At 43.0% G+C, this 11,653-nt stretch overlaps 1 pseudogene; it reads left to right on the forward strand.

Moving 5' to 3' along the window:
* The first annotated feature begins 52 nt into the window (after positions 1-52).
* LOC118943662 (U2 spliceosomal RNA) lies at positions 53-178 on the forward strand (annotated as a pseudogene).
* Positions 179-11,653: the final 11,475 nt, after the last annotated feature.

Genomic DNA, 11,653 nt, shown 5'->3' on the forward strand with positions numbered 1-11,653 from the left:
TACTATCTCTGACTGTGTGTCTGTATGATGTCTTGGCTTACTTAACCCGGGGACCTCAGCCTTTTGGCTAAGATCAAGTGTAGTATCTGTTTTTATCAGTTTAATATCTGATACGTCCCCCATCGGGGGACTACATATTAAATGTTCCAGAGTGGCGCAGCGGTCTAAGGCACTGCATCTCAGTGCTAGAGACGTCACTGCAGACCCCGGTTCGATTCCAGTCTGTATCGCAACCGGCCGTGATTGGGAGTCTCATTGGGTGGCGCACAATTGGACCAGTGTCGTCCGGGTTTGGCCGGGGGTAGGCCGTCGTTGTAAATAAGAATTTGTTCTTAACTGATTTGCCTAGTTAAATAAATAGAAACAGTCAAATCTAATTTTATTGGTCACATGTGTTTAGCAGATGTTATTGCGGGTGTAGAGGAATGCTGGTCAGTCTGTCACGAGAGACTGTGGTTGCTCCTCAACTGGAACCATATGGGCCCTGCTTCAAAGTAGTGCATTATATAGGGAATAGCATGCCATTTGTGGCACTCTATGACTACATATTGTTATTAGCTCCTAGTGGAGGTTCGGTGTTGTAGGACATAACTAATATCAGCCAGAGGAGACAGAGGTGCCTGTTAGGTGCTAAATCTCCTGCTGTGTGTGTGTGTGTGTGTTGTAGCACACTGTTATTAAATCATCTCTAAAATATGTATCGTGATGGGCATAACTGTCTGTTCAGCAGAAGCCTTTGATATTAATCATATTGCTGGCTCACTGGTGTCGGTAGACTTGCCTAGTTAAATAAAGGTTAAATAAAAAATGTAATTACTGTAAACTATTAAAAAACATTGATCTCTCTACTCTCCATGGAATAGATACAGCCTGTAGAGCTGAAACGGATACAATTGATTGAAAATTGATGTCCTTGTCATCGTACTTGTCCATCGGACTCCACTGAATACATGACCAGGATGCACCCTGGAGACTAAGAATTTCTCTCCCTCTGATAAAATAGACCTACAGAGTGGCTGTATCTTGTACAGTTATTTCAGCGCCTCGCTGTCTGTTGAAGTGGTTTCAACGTTATGGAATGTGGAGAATCTGCAGATGGAATTATATTGTGTAGAACAGACATGCTACTCTCTGATTTACAGTAAGCTCTATAAATCACAAAATATCATAATAATATTGTCACACACCGGATAGGTGCAGTGAAATGTTTTGTTTTATGAGGTCTGCCATAGAAGTACGGCGCCCATGGAGCAAAATATGGTTTAAGTGCCTTGCTCAAGGGCACATCGACAGACTTTCACATTGTCGACTTGTATATTCGAACCAGCGACCTTTCGGTTACTAGCCTATGAGCCCTGGTCAAAAGTAATGCAGTACATAGGGAATAGGGTACCATTTGGGATGCAGATTACAAGTAGCATATCACACTTCACGCCTCTCTATGTGTCATTTTATTTTCACAGCCAATGAATATGTCACGTGCATATGAAAGTTACTAGTACAGGTTGAAGAGGGTATCTGGTATTGCTTTGAATATGTTTTTTCAGAGTGGCTCAGAAAAAGGAGATGTCAAACACCAGAGGGATTATTTGATTCCAGTGGCATTTATTTTTACCTCACCATACCCATTTTCTTGTTTTAGTCTGCATGTCCAGATGTGGTCATGGCAACAGACACACCAGAGTTTCCCCATCTAAAACAAGACCAGTTCACTGAGGAGGAACCGAAACCAAACAAAAAACTAAAAGAAACCCTGCATTTTAAAACCTCTATGGGATCGGTTCCCCCCCGCAGGACAGTTGAACTAACGTGCGCTAATGTGATTAGCATGACGTAAGTAACAAGAACATTTCCCAGGATATAGACATATCTGATATGGGCAGAAATCTTACATTCTCATTAAACTAACTGCACTGTCCAATTTACAGCTATCACAGTGAAAGAATACTATGCTATTTTTTGAGAAGAGTGCACAGTTATGGACTTGAAAATGTCAATAAACAAATTAGGGACATTTGGGTGGACATAATACAACATTTTGAACAGTAATGCAATGGTTCATTGGATCAATCTAAAACTTTGCACATACACTGCAAAATCTAAATTGCGCCTAAACTGGAATAATACATTGTGGCCTTTCTCTTGCATTTCAAAGATGATAGAACAAAAAACAAATGTTTTTTTTCTTTGTATTATCTTTTACCAGATCTGTGTTATATTCTCCTACATTCATTTCACATTTCCACAAACTTCAAAGTGTTTCCTTTTCAAATGGTATCAAGAATATGCATATCCTTGCTTCAGGTCCTGAGCAGTTAGATTTAGGTATGTCATTTTAGGCGAAAATTGAAGTGTCCGATCTTTAGAAAAAAGTTGAAAGAAGTATCTTTGTTAGATTTGACTTGCAGTCATGATACCCAATCTATCAACCTGAGCAATATCTATATCAGGGATGGGCAACTCCAGTCCTCGGGGGCCTGATTGGTGTTAACACCACTCCGGTCCCCAAGGACTGGAGTTTCCCACCCCTGATCTACACCTTTAAGTCTGATAAAAAATAAACGAGTGGTTAATTGACCAGTTTAATCAATAAACCCCATTCTGCAACTCAACTCTAATTTGGGCGCCCACACAACATGAGCATATTGTTTGTAGGCCCATTAAAACAGCTGGTCTAATGCCTCTCTCTAGTGGTTAGGTATTGACATTGAATCAAGGAAATAATAAATTATGCACCTGTGACTTCACGTTTACAGGGAAGTTTCACTCCGGCCACGGACCTCTACCTGGTTACGGAAGTAACGCCCTTTTTTTCCAAATGAATCCAAATGTGCCTTTGGGTTAAATCCACGAGACTAAAACATAGGCCGCCCTAAATTTCTGTAATGTTCTCATTCGCGATGTAGCAAAAACATGGCTATCCTGTGGTAAAACTTTTCTTAAACGGAATGAAACGGGGTGGGACCTACCTGGATTTGCCAAATAGAAGCTCTCGTTTTAGGTGCACGGTTTGTATTAATGATTATATCCCAGGGGTGTATTCATTAGTCAGATTCCTTTGCAAAACGTTTTGTAATGGAACCCGTTTACTCTAAACAGGAAACATTTTGTAATGAAAACGAGAGTTTCTATTGGACAAATTCAGGTAGGTCCCGTTTCGTTCCGTTTGGTTCCTAGAGTAAACAGTAAACGGTTTCCGTTGCAAAACGTTGTGCAATTATGATAAGGATTATTAGGATTATGATAAGGTAAGAAGCAGTATAGCCATTTTAGGCGTTTCTAAGCAGTGTAAAACCATGAAGAAATCCAACGTCAGAATCACCTTCACCAAGTACATTTACACAAACTCAGAATTTTACCATTTCATATGGTGATTTAGACAGACAGCAGATTTTAAACAACGTTTACATACATATATACAACTAGGTAAGTGAGCAAAGAGCTATAAGATAATTAACAAATATACAAATCGAGCCACATCGAGTACATAGTCCTTTAGTCTCTAGGCCGGATGGCCGGTTGGTTAGGGCCACAGCCCGGGGGAAGCAACGTTTCTGGTGGGGGAAGGTTTAGGTCGTGAGTGAGGTGAATTTTTGGTGGAGGGGGTGACCGGGGTGGGAGGGGTCGGCTATGATCTTTCCTGCACACTTCCTTGCCCTGGAGTCATGCAGAACCTCGATGTAGGGCAGGTGCTAGCCAGCGATAACCCTCTCTGCAGACCAGACAATGCATTGTAATTTGCCCTTGTAGTGAGCAGCTTCAAACCCAAACCAGATGGCGATGGAGGAGATGAGGATGAACTCAACTATTGATACATCCGCTGGGGTACCTTCTTGCTGTCCACTGTGATGTTGTCCTCCCACTTAAGGTTATGGGAAATGATGGTTCCCGGGAATGTGAATGATTCAGCCGTGCTAACAGCTGAGCCATCAATCTGGTGGTGGGGGCATTTTCTGAAGTCAACAAACCATCTCCACAGTTTTGACTGTGTTGAGTTCCAGGTTATTGAGACTGCACCAGAACACCAGCTGATCGACCTCTCCATTGTACCTGGACTCATCGTCTTCGTTGATGAGACCAACCAGAGTGGTGTCGCCTGCATACGTGAGTAGTTGGTGTAGTGTAGAGGTGAGAGCACGCGTCCTTACAGCGCTCCAGTGCTGTGGGATAAAGAGTCCGAAAGGCGTTTTCCCAGCTTCACGTGACGAGTCCTGTTGGTCAGGAAGTCAGTGATCCACTGACATGGAGCTGGACACATTCAGCTTGGAGGGTTTGTCTTTTAGTTGTTCTGACATGATGGTATTGAACACAGAGCTCAAGTTCACAAACAATATACTTGTATGTCTTTGGATTTTCCAGATGTTTGAGGTGTAGTCTAGGCCCACGGTAACAGCGTTGTCCACAGACCTGTAAGCTCTGTAGGTGACCTGCAGTGGGTCGAGGGGAGGCGTCAGTGATGGTTTAGAGATGGGACAGTACCAGGCGCTCAAAGGTTTTCATGATGACCAAGGTGAGCGCTACAGGTCTGTAGTCCTTCAGACAGATAACCAGGTCTGTAGTCATTCAGACCGGACACCAGGTCTGTAGTCATTCAGACCGGACACCAGGTCTGTAGTCATTCAGACAGGACACCAGGTCTGTAGTCATTCATACCGGACACCAGGTCTGTAGTCATTCATACCGGACACCGGGTCTGTAGTCCTTCAGACAGGACACCGGGTCTGTAGTCCTTCAGACAGGACACCAGGTCTGTAGTCCTTCAGACAGGACACCAGGTCTTTAGTTCTTCAGACAGGACACCAGGTCTATAGTCATTCAGACAGGACACTTTTTGTTTTTTCGGGACTGGAACAGTGATGAAAGATTTGAAACAGGCAGGAACAGTGCATTGCTCTAGTGACTGGTTGTATATTTCAGTGAAAACAGGGGAGAGCTGGTCAGCACAATGCTTAAATATGGCTTGAGAGACCTTGTCTGGGCCGGCAGCCTTTCTGATCTTCTGTTTCCAATAGAGTTTGTTGACCTCCTGACCAAGGATGGGGGAAGAGGGCATCCTGGGACAGGCTGGGGAGCTCCTAAGCAACTTTGCAGTGTATATTTTGGGGTGTTATTTCTTACATTATTAGCCCAGAACAATTTTTGTGTTATTACATATAGCCGGAAATAACTTCTATATTTTCACAAGCATTTTGCTACACCCGCAATAACATCTGCTGAATATGAGTATGTGACCAACATTTTTTGAGTTGTTGTCCCAGGGACCATGGCCTGATCTGGATTTTAAAAAATTATATATATATATATATTGTTGCAAAATGCAAACTTGAATGAAATTACATGACTGATACATAGAGATATATAGAGGACTCATCTTTATATCTGTGCCATCATAGCGTCTGTGACTGCATGGGCAGCGTCATTGAGTCTACAACCCATAGGAATCCCCACCCCACTGACTACTTTAAAATGGAGGAAGCATGGTGGAAGCAGGGCTTCCCTCAATGTTGCTAAAACGGTGTTTTGGCAACAAGAGGCTTCTATCATTCTCTATAGATTGATAGGACTTGCATCTTGCTATACAGGTTAAAGTTCTGTATTTACCTCATCAGGCCAAATGGTGGCGCTATTGTCTTGCCTTGTCAAACTCATTCCGCGGAGGGCCGAGTGTCTGCAGGTTTTTGCTCCTCCCTTGTACTTGATTGATAAATTAAGTTCAGTAATTAGTAAGGAACTCCTCACACCTGGTTGTCTATGTCTTAATTGAAATGGAGAAAAAAAAACTGCCGACACTAGGCCCTCCATGAAATGAGTTTGTCACTCCTGCTGTTCATCACATCCCATGGCAGCCTATCACCAGAGGTTGTTTACAAAGGCAAGTTGATTTGATGTAATGCGTGTTCTGTCCCTCTCTGCCTATTTTTGCCTCTGGTGCAAGTTGAAAGTCATTAAAACTTTTCAATAATATAACAGTAATAATATAACAGTCTCCGGGCAGCTTTGTGGACATATTTAATCTAAATGGAAATGGCATGATCAAACTTGCAGCCAAACTTCCTAAACAGGAAGTTTGGCTGCTTTGTTGAATGAGTCAGCATTTATAGGTCTAATGCAGCCGTTTTTTATCTAAAGATCAAATAATTTCTGGGTAAGAATTTTGGACCTTACTGGGATTGTCTTAAATTATAAATGGTACAAAATAAACAAAAATAGCTTCTAAGCAAAGAGCAATTTCTAAATCAAGAGTTTTGCTAGGGCTGTCTGGGAGTGGTCTGAGTGGGGAGGGGAAAGCTATCTGTTATTGGCAGAGTCTGGTAATATCACCAGGCAGGCCAAAGCTCCATCCCACAAAAACAGGCTGACATTTTCAGGTGTTTTTTTTTTTTTCAAACAGCTCTTACACTAAAATGGCATTATCATCATTTTCACAATTTCACAGTATTATTCCAACCTCATAGTGTGTAAATATAGATGAGATGGTTTGGGATGAGTTGGACCGCAGAGTGAAGGAAAAGCATCCAACAAGTGCTCAGCATACAGGCCTTCGGAAAATATTCAGACTCCTTGACTTTTTCCACATTTTGTTACGTTACAGCCTTATTCTAAAATATAATAAATGTTTTTTCCCCCTCAATCTATACACAATAAACCCATAATGACAAAGAAAAAGCAGGCTTGTAGAAATGTTTGCTAATTATATAAATTAAAAAAACTGAAATATTACATTTAAATAAGTATTCAGACCCTTTACTCAGTACTTTGAAGCACCGTTGGCAGCGATTACAGCATCGATTCGTCTTGGGTATGATGCTACAAGCTTGGCATATCTGTATTGGGGAGTTTCTCCCATTCTTCTCCGCAGATCTTCTCAAGCTCTGTTAGGTTGGAAGGGGAGTGTCGCTGCACAGCTATTTTCAGGTCTCTCCAGAGATGTTCGAACAGGTTCAAGTCCAGGCTCTGGCTGGGCCACTCAAGGACATTCCGAGACTTGTCCCTAAGACACTCCTGCGTAGTCTTGGATGTGTGCTTAGGGTCATTGTCCGGTTGGAAGTTGAACCTTCGTACCAGTCTGAGCACCTGAGTGCTCTGGAGCAGGTTTTCATCAAGGATCTCTGTACTTTGCTCTGTTCATTTTTGCCTCGCTCCTGACCAGTCTCCCAGTCCCTGCTGCTGAAAAACATCCCCACAGCATCATGCTGCCACCACCATGCTTCACCGTAGGGATGGTGTCAGGTTTCCTCCAGTCGTGACGCTTGGCTTTCAGGCCAAAGAGTTAAATCTTGGTGTCATCAGACCAGATAATCTTGTTTCTCATGGTCTGAGAGTCCTTTAGGTGGCTTTTAGCAAACTCTAAGCGGGCTGTCATGACCCTTTTACTGAGGAGTGGCTTCAGTCTGGCCTCTCTACTATAAAGGCCTGATTGAAACCCAGCCTAAAACACCAAACGGCAAGCAATGCAGGTGTAGAAGCACGGTGGCTAGGAAAAACTCCCTAGAAAGGCCAAAACCTAGGAAGAAACCTAGAGAGGAACCAGGCTATGTGGGGTGGCCAGTCCTCTTCTGGTTGTGCCGGGTGGAGATTATAACAGAACATGGCCAAGAGGTTCATAAATGACCAGCATGGTCAAATAATAATAATCACAGGCAGAACAGTTGAAACTGGAGCAGCAGCACGGCCAGGTGGACTGGGGACAGCAAGGAGTCATCATGCCCGGTAGTCCTGAGGCATGGTCCTAGGGCTCAGGTCCTCCGAGAGAGAGAAAGAAAGAGAGAAAGAGAATTAGAGAGAGCATACTTAAATTCACACAGGACACCGGATAGGACAGGAGAAGTACTCCAGATATAACAAACTGACCCTAGCCCCCCGACACATAAACTACTGCAGCATAAATACTGGAGGCTGAGACAGGAGGGTTCAGGAGACACTGTGGCCTCATCCGATGACACCCCCGGACAGGGCCAAACAGGAAGGATATAACCCCACCCACTTTGCCAAAGCATCGCCCCCACACCACCAACCATCCTGAGACAAGGCCGAGTATAGCCCACAAAGATCTCTGCCACGGCACAACCCAAGGGGGGAAGATCACAACAGTGACTCAACCCACTCAAGTGACGCACCCCTCCTAGGGACGGTATGAAAGAGCCCTAGTAAGCCAGTGACTCAGCCCCTGTAATAGGGTTAGAGGCAGAGAATCCCAGTGGAAAGAGGGGAACCGGCCAGGCAGAGACAGCAAGGGCGGTTCGTTGCTCCAGAGCCTTTCCGTTCACCTTCACACTCCTGGGCCAGACTACACTCAATCATATGACCCACTGAAGAGATGAGTCTTCAGTGAAGACTTAAAGGTTGAGACCGAGTTTGCGTCTCTCACATGGGTAGGCAGACCATTCCATAAAAATTGAGCTCTATACGAGAAAGTCCTACCTCCAGCGCGTGTCACATTCCCAGTGGGTCAGAAGTTTACATACACTCAATTAGTATTTGGTAGCATTGCCTTTAAATTGTTTAACTTGGGTCAAACGTTTTTGGTAGCCTTCCACAAGCTTCCCACAATAAGTTTTGGCCCATTCCTCCTGACAGAGCTGGTGTAACTGAGTCAGGTTTGTAGGCCTCCTTGCTCGCACACGCTTTTTCTTGCGGAGACTTGCGGAGGTCTTGGCTGATTTCTTTTGATTTTCCCATGATGTCAAGCAAAGAGGCACTGATTTTGAAGGTATGCCTTGAAATACAGCCACAGGTACACCTCCAATTGGCTCAAATTATGTAAATCAGAAGCTTCTAAAGCCATGACACCATTTTCTGGAATTTTCCAAGTTGTTTAAAGGCACAGTCAACTTAGTGTATGTTAACTTTTGACCCACTGGATTTGTGATACACTGAATTGTTAGTGAAATAATCTGTCTGTAAACAATTGTTGGAAATATGACTTGTGTCATGCACAAAGTAGATGTCCTAACCGACTTGCCAAAACTATAGTTTGTTAACCATGAATTTGTGGAGTGTTGTGGAGTTTTAATGACTCCAACCTAAGTGTATGTAAACTTCTGACTTCAACTGTATGTACAGTATGTATATGTGTGTGTGTATATATATATATATATATACATAAAAAACACTGGAAAATCACATTTTTGACTGCACTGGGCTTTTAACAAAGTTTTTTCTAACCATGTGTAGCATATTATCTTATATAATAAGTGCCACCACTCCATCCGTTGCACTGTAATTCATTGTCCTCCAGAATAATCACCCTATTCATTAATTTAAGGATTCATTTACTAACGAATTACACAACACAAAATGTTCCCGGTCAAGAGAGAGTCAACAAAACAACGTGTAACGATAATGTCATTTACTCTTTACAGGTGTTGTTGATATTAAGAGAATCTATTTATAATGGATATAGTTGAATCTATGTTGAGCAGCCTCTTCCCCTCAACTCATACAGGACATTGCACTAATTGTTTCACTTCAGTTTCCTTTTGCACACTTATAAGACATGGTCTGTCTGTCTGTTTCCCAATTGGTCAAAACTGGTTGAGTCAACATTGTTTCCACATCATTTCAAACAAATAAATCAATATGATGAAGTTGAATCAACATGGAAAACTGATTGGATTTTCAAAAATTAGTCAACGTGAGGTCATTTCATCTCTTTTCTCCCCACCTTTCAACCCAGATCCCATGACACGTTTTGTTGAATTCGCGTTGAACTGACATCTCTGCCCAGTGGGCGGTCTGTCTGTCTGTGTCAGCCAATCAATAGCATATCAATAGAATAGTCTGAAAGAATTTGGTAATATAACCAAATGATTGATGTTGTTTTGTAAAAAATGAATCTAAATATTTCTCAAGGTCATGTTGACTTCTGTACTGTATTGTTATTACATCTTTCTACTCTAACTCTTTGAAGTTCATTAAAAGCACAAGTAACATTTTCTTGAATATATGCCTTCAGAGCATACAAAGTATTCTATAGCCATAGAAATGTTACCAAGCCCCCCATGGCAAATTGGGATATTCTGTGTTGTTCTTTGGCCAACACCTATTGTGTCACACGTGTGAGGTGACTCGCCAGACTGCTCTATTCACTTTCATCAACCATGAGGTGAATGACGAGTCTGGACGATGAAAGAGTAGCTGGAGAGAGCAGGTATCTCAAACATCTAGGACAGGAGAGAGAGAGAGAGAGAGAGAGAGAGAGAGAGGTGAATGGACAGGAGAGTCTCACAATGGCCTGGTTGTGTGAGGCAATTATACAGTTGTTTCTAATGAGGGCACACAGCTGGTGGCATCTCTCCTTTTCACCCTCTCTCACGCTCCCTCTCTCCCTTATCGCTCTCCATATCCCTCTGCATCTCCTCTTGTCTCTCGCTTGCTCCCTCTCTCTCTCCACCTCACCCCTCTCTCTACCCCCTCTCTCTCTACCTCTCTCCACCCCCTCTCTCTCCACCCCCCCTCTCTTTCTCCACCCCCCCCAACCCCCTCTCTCCACCCCCTCTCTCTCTCTCTACACCCCCTCTCTCTCTACACCCCCCCCCCCCCCCTAGCTCAAGCTCCTACACCTTCCTCTGTAAACACCAAATCTTTCATAATTCCAAATTAGCATTAGAGCTGTTTCTGTTTAGGATACTTTTGTTTTATTTTTGGTTCACCACCTGCTGTGGGGAGCTGTGCCGGTGTGATAGGAGCGTCTCGTTCCAGGGTAATGCTAATTTATTGGGGGCGAATTGGGACGTGATTTTTGGAAGAGAAGGAGAGATTATGAGATTGTTGGTGAAGGTTTCAGGGAAAGGAGGCTTGGGGAATACGATGGGGAGGGAGAAGTCAGTCTTAACTAGGAGGACTCCCATCTCCCTGAGGTCCTACACTGGCCCTGTTTCTGGGTGGTAAGGAAATACTCACTTTCTGTGGAACATAAAACATGTATCTTTCAAAAGTCTAGCTGTCAATGAGGGGAAAAATAGTTTGAAGTGTGTTTCTTGAGGAAGATTTTAAATGTTTTATCAGCTTGTCTGTGTGCTTTGGCTGTGACATGGACTACAAATATGATAGATCCATCAAAGATTGAGACACACAACAAATGGTTTCTCATTCTAAAACTGCCAGCACAGTTTCCTGGCTTGTGCACATTCCTGATGGGGATTGTCCCTGTCCCTCCTCTCTGCACTGCAACAAGGAAATAGAGACATAAACGTCAGTTCCGTGACCAAACAAAGAGATGAGTCTTTTTCTCTGTCGAACTGGAAGACACACCTCACTGGTCACAGATGTCCACTCAACATCTAGTTTTGCTTTGCATTTGGTTGTGTTGTCAACTAATGTGAATTCAAAGTGAAATTAACAAAAATGTCACCATGACATTAGATTTAGGATAAAAGTAAAAAAATATATAAAAAAATAAACATTTAAAAAAGTAAGAGTGAGAACAAAATAACCACAGACAACTAAATGACCGTCAAACACTCATGGTTTATTTGAAAACACACGGTAATGGGGGGGGGGGGGGGGCTAACTAACTAACCCAAAATACCCCTAAGCTAGACTAGCCTACTTCACCAACAGCTAACTAACTAACCCAAAATACCCCTAAACTAGACTAGCCTACTTCACCAACAGCTAACTAACTAACCAAAAATACCCTTAAGCTAGACTA

This window comes from Oncorhynchus mykiss, chromosome 22, assembly GCF_057628025.1.
Source record: "Oncorhynchus mykiss isolate SJ-2025 chromosome 22, ASM5762802v1, whole genome shotgun sequence".
NCBI lineage: Eukaryota > Metazoa > Chordata > Actinopteri > Salmoniformes > Salmonidae > Oncorhynchus > Oncorhynchus mykiss.